The following is an 18,317-nucleotide window of genomic DNA, read 5'->3' on the forward strand; positions in this document are numbered from 1 at the left end:
CCTGCTCCCTGCCCCGGGAGGTCCGCGAGCAGCTGGCCGAGCTGGAGCTGGAGCTCTCCGAAGGTGGGGGGAGGAGTGTGGGGCGGGGGCTGGTGTAGGGCTGGGGGGTCGGTGTGGGGCTTGGGGGGGCTGTATGGCTGGGGGGGTCGGTGTGGGGCTTGGCGGGGTCGGCTGTGTGGCTGAGGGGTCGGTGTGGGGCTTGGGGGGGTCTGTATGGCTGGGGGTCGGTGTGGGCTTGGGGGAGGGCTGGGGGTCGGTGGGGCTGGGGGTTGGCTGTATGGCTGGGGTCAGTGTGGGGCTTGGGGGAGGGCTGTATGGCTGGGGTCAGTGTGGGGCTTGGCAGGGTCGGCTGTATGGCTGGGGGGTCGGTGTGGGGCTTGGGGGGGAGGGTGTATGGCTGGGGGGAGGGTGCATAGCTGGGGTTGGGTTACACCGTAGGTGTGGGGCTGAGGGCTCTAGGAGTGGGGTTGGGAGATGGGGCTGGGGTAGGTGTGGGGCAAGGAGAGGCTCGGAAGATAGGTGTGGGGATGAGTGGTGGGGTTGAGGGGATGCTTGGGGGTGGGGTAGGTGGGCTGGGAAGGGTTAGGGAAATGAGGGGTGGGTGTAGGGCTGGGAGGAGCTGTGGGGATGAGTGATGGGGTTGAGGGGATAGGTGTGAGGCAGGGTTATGGCTGGGGGGTGGAAGTTGGGGGTTGGGCTAGGGCTGAGTGGGGGGTAGGTGTGGGGCTGGGAGGGTTGGGGGAAGTGTGGGGGGAGGGTGTATGGCTGGGGTTGGGTTAAGGGTAGGTGTGGGGCTGGGAGGAGCTGCGGGGATGAGTGGTGGGATTGAGGGGAATAGGTGTGGGGTAGGGTTATGGCTGGGGGATGGAAGTTGGGGGTTGGGCTGGTGGCAAGGAGGGGATAGATGTGGGGCAGGGAGCCTTCTCTGGTCTCTTGCTTGGTGTGGGGAGGTTATCTGGGGTTCCTCCCCTTACTGGCCCTTCGGTCTCCTCACCCTTCCCTCTTGTCCTCTCACAGGACGTTTGGATGATTTCTTCTTGGCTCTCCTCAATCTCTTTGCTGTGCTCTCCGTGGCTGCTGGGGGAGCCAGTGGGGGGTGACTGGTCTGGGTTTTGGGGAGCCCTCAGGCTGCTGGGGCAGTGGATGGAAGTGTTGGGGGAGCCCCCGGGTGGCTAGGAATTGTGGGGTATTAATTGAGGTAAATCCCCTTCATGTGCTAAAACCTGCTTGTGTCTGTTTCTGTGGGGTGGGCAGATACTTGTGAGCCTCCCTTCTGCCTTCTCACAGACAGGCTGGGTTGTGGGGGCGGGGGGAGGGTTAGCTGGGCCTATCTCTTATATAGTGGGATGACCCAATGTGTGTCCCTTTTTCTGGTGTTTGGATGTGCTCCTCTTGGAACTCTCAAGCTGTGTTTAATGGGGTGAATCACAGTGATATGCCCATCCTGCATGCATAATTTTAGATTTCACCGTCCAGGCTCTTTAATGGGGTGACTCCCCATGCAGGTAGCCTGTCTGTCCCCCAATTTCTCCTATGTACACAGCCAGCAGGTGTGTTGTGGCCAGTCTTTGCAGTATCCTCATCTTTGAGATGTAGTCAAACATCCCTTACATTTTTGTCTCAGAGCCTGTGTCTGATGTTCCTGACTTACAGTGCTCTGCTTATTTTCCTGCAGAAGTCTGAGGGGAGTTGTGAGTAGTTTGCAAGATGATTTCTTCCTTCCAAAGCCACGGAGAGTAAACTTTAGGGGACAATCATGTGCAAGCCTCCAAGGGTGCATATGTGCAGTGCCCCATGGGTCTTATCTAAGCCCTAACTGATGATTGTTTATAGTTCGGGAGTGACAATTCTCAGGTGTTCTTACAGATGTTTTCCTCTTTGTTTGCTGCCCTCATGAATTTTAAAAGCTGTTTTAAGGATTTTCAGGGGAGAGGAGACTGGAGAAAATCAATGGCGGGGGAGGGGGAGAGAAGCTTTGGATAACAATGGAAAAAATACAGCATAATGTTCTCTCCACATGACATAAGCAAGTTGTTTCATGCAGCTGTAATCAGTTCACACAAAGTTCCTGTTTATATTGAAAACAAAACCTTAACTTGTGTTTGAGACATGAATGTGACATTTCCTCTTCTCTTTAAATGTACATATGGTGTTTTCTGCACCCTAGTATCTAGATTGTTGCCATCAGTATGGCTGTGTTGTAAATGTCGTCTTCTAGAGCTGTACATGAATATTTTTGTCGGGCAAGAGAAATGTGTTGGAATCTGGGTGATAGATGAGTCTGGTGAAGGAAATGGCTATATTTTACAGATTGTGAAAGGCTCTATCCAGTGCAAGTTACTGGGTTCAATTCAGGAATCACTAAGTAACGTTTCTTGGCTGGCAGGAGGACTGACTAGATCAGTGGTTCTCAAACTATTGCAATGGTGACCCCTTTCACGTAGCAAGTCTGAGTGCGACCCCCCCTTATAAATTAAAAACACTTGTTTACATATTTAACACCATTATAAATGCTGGAGGCAAAGCGAGGTTTGGGGTGGAGGCTCACAGCTCGCAACCCCCCGTGTAATAATCTCGCGACCCGTGAGGGGTCCTGACCCTCAGTTTGAGAACCCCTGGACTAGATGGTCATAATGGTCCCTTCTGGCTTTAAAATCTATGAAAAATCAAATTACAGACATGTCTGTCCTTTCCCTTTCTCTACAAGAGCAATCAACGAAAAGTAGGATCTTCATGATTGATTAGTCAAGGTGCTGACCACCCTAAATTCACATAGAGTTGATTGGCAGTTGGCACTCAGCATCTTGCGGGATGAAAAGTGTCCTGTAGCAGCAGACACCACTTCTCAGTAGAAGCCATTTGTTAGGAGCCTGTTAATAGCTGGTTTTTGTTTTGCCAAATACTGTTCAGAAACACTTTAAGCATTTAACTAGAGCGGTAATACTGTCTGGTGTTAACCTTTATGGACTGTTTTGACAATGTGAAGTACTGAGGAATTGTCCTTTTTGATGCCCTTGGATATCTCATGTAGAAGAACTCTTAATTGCAGAATTTACTGGAACATTCTGCTGCTGGGAAAGCATTTGCGTTTTGTAGTGATATTAAGGAAAAGGCTAACCCTTTGCATAGTTTAACCTTTTGATACATACTATTATGTTCTTTGAAAATCTTGTCCTATTACTGTACTTTCTGATCTTGAGGCTGTTTAAACTGCATGAATCATAAAGTATGCAACCAATTCAAGCAGCATGAAGCCATAAGTTGCTTGAATTGGTTGCATACTTTATGATTCTGCATACTTTGAATATTGGTGTTTTTGCAGAATCTTTTGCTTGCCACTTACATCTTTGCAGCTGGCATTTAACTCGTATTATATTTTGCTTTTTTTTAAAGAATGAGATTCTCATGTCTAAACAGTATATGTAAAGAAATAACATTCTGCATAAAGGGATATGGTCAGACTAAAAACTGTGTCTTGGTTCTGTTACAATAGTACATTCAATTAAAGCCTGTCTCCTCAGTAACCCCTCCTTGCCCCTACCCCCAAACTGTGGAACTAACAAGTTTGATATTGCATTGTTCGCTCTGTGCGTGTGTTATACCCCTCCCCCACCCTGTGTCTGTCTGGTTTGTTTAGGTTGTCAAGGGTTTGAGGCAGGGACTGTTTACTATTCTTTGTACAGTGCCTAGCACAATGGGCCCCATTCTTGGCCCCTAGGCTCTACTGTAATAATCATGATTATTAATAAGAATAACGCTAATTTTTAAGGAAGGAATTTTCAGAGCAGTCTAAAAGAGTTAAGTGCTTTGTCATTATGCACTAGAGCAGTGCCGCTTTTTAATATGAGGTTTGGCTTAATCACAACATTTTTAACGGACTTTAAGGCCCTGCTCCTCTCTGAAGCCAACAGGCTCAGTGGCCTTCCTGACAAAGCAGCCTAAAGCTTTTTGAAAATGTCCCTTAACTGATACCTTGTTTCTGAGACAATTGGGGTCTGACTTATACCCCCTATTGACTTGCTCAGCACTTTTGAGGGTGCTCAGCATCTCTTGAAAATAAGTCTCTTTGCCGAGTTAAGATTAGAGACTTTAATATGAGTTTCTCTGTTACTTTGATCAGCATAATCCTGAGTCTATGTGCATAGTGAACAGCATTGCATGTGAGAGTTGTATTAAAAAGGCAGCATTAATAACTTTTGAGGGTAACCAGTCTGTGGTTGTGTAAACAAAAGGAATCCAGTTCTTTCTCCTTGCATTTGCGTTTATCTCTGTTTCATTGTGAGGTGGTTGTTTACCTTCTGGGTGTTTCTAGTGGGGTTTCTGAATAGGGCACAACAACAGGTTAACTCTCCCCATTTCTGAAAGGGGAGAGGAGCAGAACCTGTGAAGAGAGTGCATATAAACATCAAGTGATGCATGGGGGAGGCGCAGCATTGTTTAATTCCTGGTATAATGTGTTATGGAGAGGTGTGGGACAATGTTGTGCTGTTGTCACTGGGTTTCTTCAGGTCCCCTCTTATGGCTTGTTTTTGCACACAATGTTAGGTAACTGTTAGCCTACATGGTATTGGGTATTTATAACTCTGCCAAAGAAAATGCAATATTAACCCTAATCTGGCACCATGCATGGAAGAGATGCTGCATCAGCATGTGGGCTGCAAAATGGAACAGAAGGATTATCTTAAATACATACAGAAAATGGAAATTATGAGACTTCCTTAAGGAACAGTCTGTGTGGCGAAAGCAATAGGACTAATTAAACCTCTGTACTCTGCAGATCATTTCTGACCAAACCTTGTGGTCAAAATGGAAATGTCAGAAGCCCCATCCCTCAGTACACTTAAAACGTATGGGCAAAGCACTAGAAGACATTTCAGAGAATAGCGCTGTGGTTGCTCTCTGTGCCTTGTGGCATAAGTATCTTCAAATATGTCATCAATGCTTCTGATCTGCTTGTGGCAGTATGAACTGCTGGTAAATCTGTTGCTATGAATGTTACTAGAAATACTCACCTTGTTAATGGCAGGAACAGCTTCTTTTGCCTTTTTTTCATTTGTTTAGCATTTCATTGCACATCTCTTCTATCTTATTCCAGTGACAGGTCTTATTCTATCTCTTACAATCTAAGTTCCTTGGAGAAGGGACCTTGTCTCCCCCCATGTCAACCCACTATGTTATAAACAATAAATGAACCATTATAAATGTATCATTAACCCACAGGTACTTACATCTTGTTCTTCCTTCTCCTTCAACTCCTTTCTGGTATTTTTATCCGCCTCTTACACCAGATCTATACTACAGACCTGTATCTGTAACTACATTGCTTGGGTGTGAAATATCCACACCCTTGAGTGATGTAGTTATACTGACTTAACCCCTTGTGTGGACAGTGCTATGCCAATGGGAGAAGCTCTCCCGTCAGTGTAGGAGTGTCTTCGCTAAAAGCGCCACTGCACTGCACTGCTGTACGTGAAGACAAGCCCTCAGTAACACCCATATTATGCATCACTAATGATGTGAAGTACTATTTTGAATTTCCATCTGCTGCTCTTTAATGAGATAATATCCTCAGCACTTTAACTTAAACAAAAGCCCTTGACTGAAGCTCAAAAGAATGAACAGTTTCACGTTTCCATTAGAAATGGGCACTCCGTTTTACACCTCTGCCAGTTGAGCTGCTGCACCTGGAATGTGTTTTTGGGGCCACTCTGAATGCTCGTGCTTAAAATGTTCTCCTGGATTTCTGTGGAAAGTGCTCCCACTTCATCCTTTAACTGGCATCATCTGACTTCTTGAGGGTACCTGTCAGAATTTTATGCTAGACATCAGCAGAATTATTATTGCAGAATTATATCGTATGCTGCTATCTTGTGACTTAGGGTCACTGTTGGTCAGCTTTCTTTTGCTAAGACTTATAGGCCTAACTTCCTATGCTAACTGCTTAAACTGCTATCTTACAGGCCTGTGGGCTTTGTACCTGTATCTTACTATATCTTAGCTTTATGCTTAAAAGCTGACTTTAAACCTGTAATTAACCCATAAAGTACATCTGTGTGGACTGATTTGGTGCTGGTCCTGGCAGAGAGGAGACCATGTTAGAAAGTCTCTCACACCCTTAGACCCTCATATCCTTGCTCTCTTCTGCATTGGTCCAGCCAACAGGAGGGAGAGCCTGTCATGGACTCCCAGGTCTGATGGGAAGAGGGGATATCTTTTCTCCCCAAAAAGTGCCCCTCTGCAGAATTCCAGAGTCCAGACTGACTAATCTACTCAGTTGCTGGTACAGTAGAACCTCAGAATTACGAACACCTCTGGAATGGAGGTTGTTTGTAACTCTGAACAAAACGTTATGGTGGTTCTTTCATAAGTTTACAGCTGAACATTGACTTAATACAGCCTTGAAACTTTACTACGAAGAAGAAAAATACTGCTTTAACCATCTTTATTTAAATTAAACAAGCACAGAAACAGTTTTCTTATCTTGTCAAATCTTTTTTTTTAAACTTCCTCTTTATTTTTTTTTAGTAGTCTACATTTAACACAGTACTGTAATGTATTTGGTTTTGTTTTTGTGTCTGCTGCTGCCTGATTGCGTACTTCTGGTTCCAGATGAGGTGTGTGGTTGATTGATCAGTTTGTATCTCTGGTGTTCATAACTCTGAGGTTCAGGAGCAGGTTGATGCATGACTTAAGAGGGAGAAGAACATATGGTGGGTTAATTCCATTTTGAGCTAAAAATGTTAGTGTTAAAACACTCTAACATTGAGGCTGGGGGGTGTTCTTTCTAGGCAAAATTCTCTCACGCTGCTTTTCATACAAGCTCCATCCCAGCTGTGTTAGAGGGACAAAGGGGGCAAGATATGAAGAGGCTTGGGCAGGGGGGAGGACACATTTTCAAATGATCAGTGAGATGTAGTTACAGGGAAGCAGCTTCCTCCATCTGGAGCTCCAGAGGAGTTGGGTCAGCTAGAGAGGGAGGCCTGTGCTAGGCCTGTAATTATCATGCACATCAAGTGGATTCATGTTATATAATACAAGCTGCGAGGCTGTCACACTGTTCCGTAATGTGGTTATAACATAGGCGAGGCTGAACTGTTAAATACCACCCTGTGACGTGACACAACTTGTAGCGTTTAAGTGCAGGCCCAGAGTTCTCCTGCTTGCATATCTGATGTTAGGTGCTTCAGCGCGTGGCCTGATGTTCAGTGATGATGTGCGCTTGCTGTGGGCGCTCAGTACCACTGAGAATCTTATTTAGGCCCCCAACTTCGCAAACGGTGCCCAGTGCTTTTGTTCTGGGTGACCATGCCAAGTCACAGCTGTACTAGCTACAGTTTTGTTGTAATACAGTTGCTGTTAACCAAGCTTCCCTGACTAGTGTGGACAAGACAACACTAACCCAAACTGCATACCAGCCCTCCTAGGCCTTGTCACACTTTTCTTCATGCTTCCCAATGGTGAGAATGTTTAGTGTAGACAGACAGCTGGTGTTTTAACCACCATGACAGCTACACCTGCTCTGTGCAGGGGTAGATGATGCAGAGCCAAGTGTGCCAGTGGCTTGTCTACATTAGCACTCCCACTGTGTAAAATTCTAAGGAAAACGCTAGTGTAGAGACAGCCCTAACAGTGCAAGGCGTGGCGAACAGCAGTTTGAAAACAGGACTTGGACAACAAGAAATCCCAATCCCCATCATCTTGGTCATTGGTAGAACCTTGCTAGCAATGATAGTGTTTAAGCGTGAGTGTGGCTATCACAGACCGTGATTGCCAGTGCTACAAAATTGACTAGGTTTAAAGAACAGTAATTTGAGTCACTGCGGAGTTTACCGAATGGGTGGGATCCAGTTGTGTTACAGTGAGGCTTAAAACCCCTGTGCTCTTGGGGCAGTCATGGTCAGATACATAGCTCCTACGTCACACAGCAGTGCTCTCCCCATGACCTTCAGACTTGGAACCATAAGCCATTCCATATGGCTAGGCAGAAGAGGGGATGCTGGTAGGAGCAGGGGAGGGTCTCTGTTGGGTGAGGCGGCCGGATCTCGGTTAGACCTCAGGAAGGTGGAGTGGAATGCTAAGGAATTCTGAGTTAGGGCTTCAGAGCGCATATAGGAATAGGCTGTAGGGAATTTCCCACTCGGTCTCTGAAGGGCTCTCACAATTTATGTCCCTTTGTACAGCGCCCAGCACAAATAAATGGAAAATGACAGTTTCTGCCCCAAGGAGCTTGAAGTTTAAAGGTGAGATACCGGGTGGAGGAGACGAGCAGGAGGCTCTGTGTGGGGCTTGGAGAGAAGGGGGCATGCATAATTGTGTAGTTCTAAGCCAATCAGAGGCAGTAGTCCCAACTCACCACCTAGTCATTATTCTTTCATTTCCTGGCCTTTTTAACCTCCCTTCCTCCCCCCACATAAACACAGTCTCACCTGTGGCTCAGCACTGTATGGGTTGACCTCTTTCCTAGAGGATTAAATGATCAAGTCCCATAATGATAAATAAGAGCCTTATTTGGCTGCCAGTTGCTGTTGGACCTTAGTTTCTGTCATCTCTGTTGGTTTTAACTAGTACATGGATGTCTGTGTAGTAAATTTCAGCTTGTTCAATCTGGGAAGCAATAGGGGTGCGGCTGGGGGACCTGTCTCTCCTTAGAAACAGGCAGGAATTCCCCTCTTAGAGATTCAGTGTGTGTCACTTTAATCTGATCTCATACTTGCTCTGAGCTGAGTGCTGCAGGGTCATTGTTTGTTTGCTTGCTTCATGCTGTTGAAGGAGTTAAGGTTTCTGTTTACTTTTGTGGTTAAACATACATTTTGCTGTCTGGTCTGTAACTTCCAGCGTGGGTGTTTCTGTGAATGACTTCATGCACCTTTATTTATTCCTGTTAGGGAGGGCTGTGTCTCCTTGAGGAATCAAGACTATATTGTCTATCTGCAGAGTAAGGTTTCCTGTTAAGGTTTTTAGAGAGCAAGGAATAACAAGTGGTGCTGCAGTCGGGACTGAGAGATGTCAGGAGAGTGGTGGGGGCCAGGGATTGATTCTGCAGGGCGAGATGGAGATGTATTGGTAGAACTGCATGGGGAAACATAGGATGACTGTAGTTAATGGGATAGGGTCATAATTTCCATTAGAATCAAAATTCACTGCAAAATCTTGATTTTCTTCTTATCTAATAAATTGTACTTAGCAATTTCCATCTCTCAGTCTGAAAGGCGGGTGAGAATTATTACCTGCATTTTACAACTGGAGAAACTGAGGCATGGAGATTAAGTGAATTAGGCAGAGTCACAGCGAGGCCCTAACTCAGATCTCCTGAATAATCTGTGTCCTAGCTTTGGGGCCGTACTGCTTTTATTATACATGTATGCAGTAACTGTAACCATACGTCTTGCGTTAGACAGAACTGATTCAGTGGCAATTGTGATTACCCCGCTTCTTTAATTTACCTGCAAGACTGACAAGTGTCTCCGAGTCTGCTGAGAAATCTGCATGCGGCTTTGACATGTTCATCCTGTGCAGCCTACAAAGGGAGGACAGTTGTGAAGCAGTGCTTTGAAATGCATAAACATCCTGGTTGAGTATGTCATGAGGTGTGTTATGCAAAGCCAGAGAGCAGTATTCTCGCCTTTGTTGGTTTAAAGAAGATTTTGATAAGAGTCTGCAGTTCCGATTGTACTTTATTCTCTTGGGCCTTATGACCTGGGAAAGAGTGACACAGACATGGTTACACATGGTTCTTAGCCAGTGTCCGTGGCTCAGTTGGAAAGAGGAAATTCAGCCCAGAAATAATGCACAGTGGAGAAGCAAAGAAACAAATATTCCCCATCACCAGTGAATCAAAAAGAAGGCTCAAAAGATCCCCTGAAAGTTATACCATGCAGATGAGCAGAGCAATGAAAAGCATTAAAGGACTGGAGAGATTGATTTAAGAATACAGACTGTAGATTGTAAGAACTAAATACACATATAGCTTGGCCAGACTGTGGTTGTGGGGGAGATATTACTACCAACACATGTCTGAAGGGTGTAAACAGCAAGGAGGGAAAGGGGGATCCAAGCTAGGGTGACTGAGAGTGGTGGGAGAAAATAAAGAATGCACCAGGTCTTTTAAATACTGAGCCATACTGAAATAGGGGAGGGGAATCTTTAAACCTTTGCTGGGAGATTTTAGGCAGCCCTCAAGGTTAAGGGGAGATCCTGCACAGGGTGAGCGAACAGGGCTGTGGAACTTAATAGGTCTCTCTTCCTTCTGTGAACTCGACACGTTAATGTCTTCTGGCACAGAAGATGAGCCTGTTTGTAACCGAGCTTTTGACAGTCCCCTACAATAACTTTCTGTGCTACATCCTGGTCCTTACATGAACACAAGCTCGCTTAATACCCCTTTCTAAATGCTTCACACTTGAAGTACCTTTCATCTGAGCATCTCTCAGTTCTCTGCAAACATTAATTAATCCTCACAACATCTTTGAGGCCCTGTCTTATGCATGTGGGGATATGAGTCACAGAGAGATGGATGACGTGAGTTTCCAAAGGTTATGCAGTGAATCAGTGGCAGAGTTGGTTATGGAAATCAGGAGTCCTTACTGCCTGTTCCCTGAAGACCAAATAATCCCAGGCAGTGACTTCGTTACTAAATTGCACAGATTCAGTTTCTTCTTTTTGTTTTCACTTTTCTTTGTAGTGAACATCAGCTCTATGACCTTAAACTGTGAATCTTGTGCTGATGAAAGATGCCAAAATGTCAGCCCTGGGGACCGAATCTTTCTTTCTCCCACCCCCTGAAAACAGATACAGCAATGGCTAGACAAGTGGCCCCAAAATTTACCCAGCATGCCTCACTCCCCGACCTGGATGAGCGGGGAGCTTAGTCTCTATGGCCCGTTCAGTTCTTTCTTGTGTCTGAGACTGCCAGCTGCGGGGCCGATTTGTGGTGGTATCCTTTGGCGATGCGGACACCTTCCCACTAAGAACTGGGCAGAGAGCACAGATTCACTCCAGGTAGGAGCCAGCAAGCGGTCATCAGATGATAATACCTCCTGCTGGAAGCAGAAGGCACTGTATCCCATTTCCATAAGTTTAGTAACTCGATCAGTTTGGGAGTGGGCATGGGAATGTCTATATCCAGCATGCTTGTTTGCTGTTTTTAGTTCTATCTGTAGGGTTTTTTAGGTTGGATAAAGGGAAAAATGGCTGTTTTGTTTAGGCTGCAGCTCTGACGAGGAGGGGGAGACTACTCCTCCCCATACCCTTCCTTTCTGGTGTATTAATTTATAAATCCTTCTATTTTAGCAGCTCCAGATGATGAGAGTCAGGACTTTGCTTCTCTGGAGCCATATTGTAGCTAGAGCCAATTTCTCTCTCTTGAGAGGGGGGACATCTGGTAGCACTGATTCCTGGTTTGTCTTTGTGATCCTTACTGCCTCTAGCATGACTGGTACTTGCAGCTCATCAGGATGCTCAGGCTGCATAGATGTACTTGGCAGACTTGCTAACTTGACTCACTTCTGTGTTTAAAGCCTGTCTCAGGGATGCTGCCCTAGATAGCTGGGGTTTCAGTATCTGGGGTTCAAGAGTTCATCACTTTGCTGTTTTAAATTCTATCCCGCTGAGACTTTGAGAGACAAGTGTGATGGATGTTAAAATTGTCATATGGGATCAGACTGCTGGTCTGTTGAACCCTGTATCCTGCCTATAGTCATGGACAATACCCAGATTTTCATGAAAAGGGGTGTGTGTGTGTGTGTGTGTGTGTGTGTGTGTGTGTGTGTGTATATATATATATAGAGAGAGAGAGAGAGGACCCATAGTGTTTCTAACTCACATGTAATGAGATAGAAAGGTTAAGGGGTTCCTTCCTGACCCTGTGTATCTGATTAATTTTGCCCTGAAGCTTGCCATTGGGTTATCATGTTTGTTCAGAGTGACAAAGTTCCACAAGTCAGATTCAAATCACAGAGAAAAGTCTCAGAGGTGTGAATAAAAGCTGAAGTGAACCACGTTTCTTGTTTGGCTTGTGTCAAACTATAATCATCGATTTTGTCTTACCATGATTTTCTTTAAACTGTATCTCTGAAGGTTATAAAGAACATTCTCTGAACCTGCCGGTAAATGGGCAATTGGTTACCAAATGCACAAGCACAAATATAAAATCCCATTTTAAATTTGACTTTAACATTTAATAACAAAACCACCTACAAAAACATCAAGTTAATGTGCATAATTATTAGTAAGTGAACCTATTATGATAGTAATACATTTCTGTCACTTGTCTTTTGTGTAATGGAATATGCACCATGTGAGCCCAAACATTTTTGCATGTTAAATAGTCAAGACAGCAAATAATACCTAGCTTTTATATGTATTATTAAATGTACTATTTTGACCATATACAGAGATGAGATCTATCCTAACAGGTGCACTAGGAAAAGGTTAGTTTGAGAAACTAGATGGATCTGGGTTTTGGCAATAGGCTTGTCACCTCTGGCTGCCAGTTTGAACCCGAGTCAGGTTGCCAGTGACTTACAGGGTTGGTCTTCACTGTACAGTTAACCTTGAGTTACAACTTGAGTGTTGCCTGTAACGTGAGGCCTGTCTGCACACAGAAGCTTTTGACTAATTGTCTGAATTGGGTCAGTTAAAGCAATTCCTAATTAGGGCTGACTGGAAATCCCAAATTGTTGGAATTAAGGAGTAGCTATCAATCTAGGATAATGTCTCATTATAGTTGTATAATTAGAACTGAAAAATCTCCCTCCTATATGCACCATGTGTGAGGGAAGCACTGAATTACAGCTAACGGATGCTCTGCAGACAGCAGCATTCCATCTGCTACATGGTTCTTGCCACTACATTTTAAGAAAGCAACGTCAGTAGTGGTTCTGACTCCATGCCTGTAGTCCTCCCTCTGAATAAAAGTCTGCAACTCCTGAGTATTCTCTGAGAAACTAATCTGTTGCCACTCTCTTGAGTATGTCCTATTTGATTAAAAAAGGTCTTTTAATATATGTGCATAATGCTTTTCCAAACTTACAAGATCTGAGTTTCTGAGATGCTTACATCTCTATCTGTCTGCATCCTGTGCCAGTGTTTACACCAAAAGCAATCAGCAGGATAATAAATGTGGTTTGTCCTTATTTTTGCAAGGTTCTAGCAAGTGGGCACTTTTTTTTGTTCACTGTTACCTTAGACTGTCTGTTTAAAAAACAAAACAGCTTATTGTTCAATGCTGGCATGAGTCAATGGGATTTTTCACTTGCTGGAAATTTTTCTAATTTTTTTTCCCCTGCTAATTGGGGATTATACAGACTGGCATCAGGATCAGCAAATATCTTTTCTTTGAACTCTTGTGGGGGTGAGTGGGAGACTTGGACAACTTGGCATGCATCCTTGCATTGTGGAAACCCAGCATATAAATTACTGCATCAGTGATCAGCGTGGAGCCTTTCAGAAGAGTTCCCCAGCAGTCAAGCAACCTGCTTTCCCCAGTCCTTGTCCCTAGAGGGGAAAAAAACAACTACTAAAAGAATTGTATCCCTGCCTGATAAAATTAGGCCCTCTGTAATCTCACTATCAGAACAGCAGGATGGCTAGCTGCCTTGAGAAACATATGTTTGAATGCAGGAATAATGCTTTCCTTTAGGATGGCCATAGCTGTCATGGCTGGGTGACTTAATGGGTACAGTGCTCCCATTTTGCCTCTGGGATCAGGGCTAACATTGAGCATCGGGTCCATAGTGCAGCAATCAAAAGGCACTGGCTGGGACATTGTTCCCATCTTCTGTTCCTAACGAGGATTCTGTCCCTGTACTTCAGCCCTAGCAGCTTTCAAAAACTTTGGTCCATCCTGTTATTGGAAAGAAACTTGGAGAGCAAAGGGAAGATTTACAACAGAAGTTCCCAAATTGTGGCTCTGTCTGCCTAAAGGAAACGTGTGCTGGTCTAACTACATCGGTGTCGCTGCATTCATGTGATCCCTCAACATAGACCTTCTGCTCTGGTGCAGCTTAATCTGGCAACAAACCTAAATTGACTGCACTGGTGTCAGCCCCACTTTGTGCCCTAGCGCCTGATGGCAGTATGTCCAGAAAGCCACTAAGAACATGGTTTGGTCTGTCTGGTAGCCACCATTCTTGAAAATAGTGGGTCTAGACTGATGGTAGGGAAGGTTCCATGGGCCCCATCTATGCTGTTAATGCAGCCAGACCTTCACTTCTAAGAGTGCCAAATTAACTGCACTTTGAAGTAGTTTCCTAATTAGGGACCATTTGGGTAAGAAACAAGTTTTTTCTGAATTTTTTATAAACAGACTTTAACTTGCCCATTGGGAACAGAAGAAAATGCATGTGAGTCAATATGGACATCCTGATAAGACTGTTTTCTTTGCCTAGTCATTGTGTCCTTATTAGCACACTTCACTGTAATTCCCACTAGAAGCTTTGTATGCCTGTCTCTCTGCCCTGGAAACAGGGAGCACTTTGATAAACTACCCTTACTGGCCAATAAAAATCCAAGGAGCATTGCGGGAGGGGAGATGGCATGAACATTTCTGCTTACATCTGAGCAAAGTTACACAGAACAATTGTAGTCATTTATGCTCTCTGAGGGGAAAGCAGAATCTGTTACTAGCACGGTCTTGTGTTGAGAAGCAATGCTGAAATTCCTGTTTGCAGTGTGCTTTGTCACTGTTGGGAGAAGAGCATGTAAGAGTTGCTCTTAAGGGTTGGGAAATAATCTTGACGTCTTCCAGTACATGTTTATATGCTGTGCAATGGTGATCAGAGCTGGATGGACAGAATGAGAGAGAAGCTTGTTACTTTAGGAGGAGCGAGGAGCAGGGATCTGAGTGAAAGCATAAACTGGGACCTCCTGCTTACTCAATACATTTACAGTAGAACCCTTATTTTATGAATGAATTGGGGATTGATGAGTTCATAAAATGGAACATCTCACAATTAAAGTACAGTGCATAAGTTGCTGTACGGTGCACTGCATCGCTTTCTTCTTGCCCTTCAGACCACTGCAGAGTGATTTCCAATTCAGTGAAAGCCTTAGAATATGAAGGGACCTCAACTTGTTCTTAGTCAGCATTACTTTCACTATGTGATTCCCTCCTCCTCCCTCTGTCCCCTGATTGGGAAAAATAGTTCCTATAACTGGTCATTCATAAGGTCAGTGTTCATAAAATTGAGGTTCTACTATACAAAGTTTAGTTTAACTGAATATAGAAGGTGAGTACATCTTCAAAAGGCACTGGGTCTGGGGTTATCAAACATGCTCTGTAACAGTAATGGTATATATGCTTACATCCTTGGCTTGTAAAAAATCATTTTGAAAAAAGTTGCTCCATTTTACAGTTGGGACAACGGAGGGACGCAGAGGTGAGGTGACTTGCTCAAAGTTGCACAAGACAATGGCAGAACTGAGAATAGAATCCAAAACTGCTGAATCAGCCCTGTGTTCTGTATGGCGGACAACACTGTCTCTTTAACAAAACAGCTGACAAGTAATACATAATTTGACCAATTATCAAACAGGTGTGTATGTTTAGACTGTATGTGCCATGGCTGTCTTACACAACCATTTTCAAGCTAACTGTATCAGCTGTATTACATTTTGAGGTGGAACATTGATTATAAAGCTAAACATATAATTAGAATTCCATAAAGGGAGGCCTTACAGGTGGAATTGCCACTGAGGATAATTTTTGTCTTGTCTGTTTTTAAATTCTTAAGTGAGTCCCTTTTTATACTTCATGAAAGGCCATGTATTGCATGCAGAAAATGAGAGACAAAGTGAGTGAGATAATATCTTTTATTGGACCAACTTCTGTGGGTGTGAGAGAGAGATCTCCTCTTCAGGTTTGGGCAGATAAATATATTTACCTCACTCACCATGCCTCTCTAATACTGTGGGACGGAGACAGCTACAACTACACTGCATACATACAGAAAATGGCTAGTTTTTGAGCATCAAGGTGGATGAAGACAAAGCAAGTGAGTCACATGTAAATGATCCTCCTGTATTATGTCCTGGCTGCAACCACACCTAGAAACCTTAAACTAAACAGTAGAGCAGTGTTTGTTATGCTTGCATTTGATACACTTCGCTTGTTAAATCCTGTTTAAGTTTGCAGTACATCGTAATGTTGTGTGGTTCATTTGCAAAGTAAGCTGTGAGTTGAACCACTGTTAAACATTTCATCAGAGTTGTGATTATCATCTTTGACCAGAGAGAGAGAGAGAGAATTCAGTGGTAGAACACGATCAATGAGTTAATTTGCTGGTACTTTCTTCTAGGTCAGACTAATATAAACTTTCAGAGTTAATACTGTTTTTAAATGCTGATAGTGGGGAAACAGACCACTGCAGAAACATGAAAATATAATTGTGCTCTGAGGCTTGGGTATCAAAAGATCTTTCACTTATTAAGTCCCTGTGCACTTACGTATGAGGTTGTATGTGTGATTTTTATGAGTACTTGGACAAAATATGGAGATAATGGAGGCAAGTAATGAGTTCCTAGGTTGTTGGTCTCACCTAAAGTCTGATTTGATGCCCTAATGTATCAGATTTGAAACAACATGATTCCTGTCAGAGTGTATCTGTCCCTTTACTATTTCAAGGTGGGTAAGCTGAGTTCCAAGAAATTTGAATGTGGGTATTTTTCAAATGAGACCTTAAAAACAGATTTTTCAGATGTGCTGAGCAGTCACAGTTCCCATTAAATAGGGCATTGAGGCCCTGCCTAGTCAGCGTGGATGTTACTCCTTGTCCAAGCAACCCCTCTCCCCTGTGCCCCCCTAAATTGCTGTGCAGTATGGTTTTGTTCTGTCTGCTGCACTCTGGGCTTTGTGCCTGTGAAGTGTGGTCTTCTAGCAGGAGTGAGCTGTAGAGATTTCTCCTGTATGCACATTTACCTGCAGTAATTCTTGTGCAATGTAATCCTGCTCAGTCTTTTGATACCATAGTCTAATGGTGACGGTGCTGATAGCTCATGAAAATAGAGCTGTGGGCAGCCTGGACTGAGAAGGAAACTTCTTGTCTTATACCTGGGCAGAGCAGCCAGTTACATATAAAGGTTCAGGCTCTGACGGGTCTTTTGGAGCTTTTTCCTACAGGCTCCCTGTGGTCTGTATTGAGCCTGTAGCAAAGGTAGCTCTCTTTTCACATCTTAGAAATGGACACAACAGAGCATGGCACTCTCTCTTCTACCAGGAACGATAGTTTATTTTTACACCTCCAACTCGATATAACGCTGTCCTCGGGCGCCAAAAAATCTTACTGCGTTACAGGTGAAACCACGTTATACCGAACTTGCTTTGATCTGCCGGAGCGCGCAGCCCCGCCCCCCCGGAGCGCTGCTTTACCGTGTTATATCCGTATTCGTGTTATATCGGCCGGCGTTATAACGGGGTAGAGTTGTATATTGCATCCTTTTATGGGGAGCATTACAGAAGGCTTTTTGCTGAAAGATAGAATTGTGTGAGAGAGATGGACGCACTGTACAGTGCTGATATACAGATTCCTCTACGAACGAAGGAAGAGTTATGTAGCAGAGAGGGAAAAGGAGAGAGTTGGAGATTTAAACTGGGGAAGGAGCAAGTAGCATTAGAACACGCTGGATAAATGTTCTAGGGATGGAAGAATGGAAAGAGGCAGTAATGTAGAGGAGGGATTATCTCTCAGCCAAACAGAGTCATGAGAACTGGGTTCCTCATTCTGCTACTGATTTGCAGTATGTGGCCTTGGGCAAGTCATTTTCCCTGTCAGTCAGCATCTCCATCTGTAAAATGTGGCTAATGCTAACATGCATATTTGAGTTTGTAAAGTACCTTGGAATGCTTTGCTTGCAGGCGCTATATATACAGAAGACCAAGGTACTATGAGGATAGAATGGGGCGGGGAAGCTGAGAGGCATTTCTTTTCTGGAAAGGAGAAAGTTTTGTCTCCCAGGACTAGACCTTAGCATCAGTGCAGCAACCTGCCCATCAAAGCTGCTCTACCAGGAGTTTGGGGCCTGCAATGATCAGCTTCTGTTGATGTAGCACTGCTCCTCCCGAAGGCTCTGAAAGTGCTGTGCTAATTGCACATGGGAATTGCCTAAGACACCTCTGGGTGAAATATGACAGCTGTTCTCAGAGTAAGACCCCAAGAGCTCGTCCTACAAGTGAATCAGTGGTGTTTAAAGAGTTGCATAGGGATTCCAGGTTCAAGGTGGGTCTCTGCTCCCTCAATACATCCTGCCCCAAGCAATCCTAGGCAGCATCACTCCTCATGACTCACTTAGCCAGTTAATGTTTGAACGTACTTTGAACATGC

The 18,317-nt window shown here is 44.3% G+C and overlaps 1 protein-coding gene and 1 long non-coding RNA gene across 3 annotated transcripts in view; one reads left to right on the forward strand and one right to left on the reverse strand.

The window, feature by feature from the left end:
* The window catches only part of DIP2B (disco interacting protein 2 homolog B), a 130,929-nt gene that overhangs the window by 5,200 nt on the left and 107,412 nt on the right, over nucleotides 1–18,317 (forward strand). The window lies entirely within an intron of this gene.
* On the reverse strand, nucleotides 6,557–12,087 carry LOC120390895. Its single transcript, XR_005591170.1, has 3 exons — nucleotides 12,046–12,087; nucleotides 9,444–9,517; nucleotides 6,557–6,687 (listed from the first exon to the last, which is right to left on the reverse strand). It is a non-coding gene; the product is annotated as an uncharacterized LOC120390895 (long non-coding RNA).

Source organism: Mauremys reevesii, linkage group 25 (assembly GCF_016161935.1).
Source record: "Mauremys reevesii isolate NIE-2019 linkage group 25, ASM1616193v1, whole genome shotgun sequence".
Classification (NCBI taxonomy): Eukaryota; Metazoa; Chordata; order Testudines; family Geoemydidae; genus Mauremys; species Mauremys reevesii.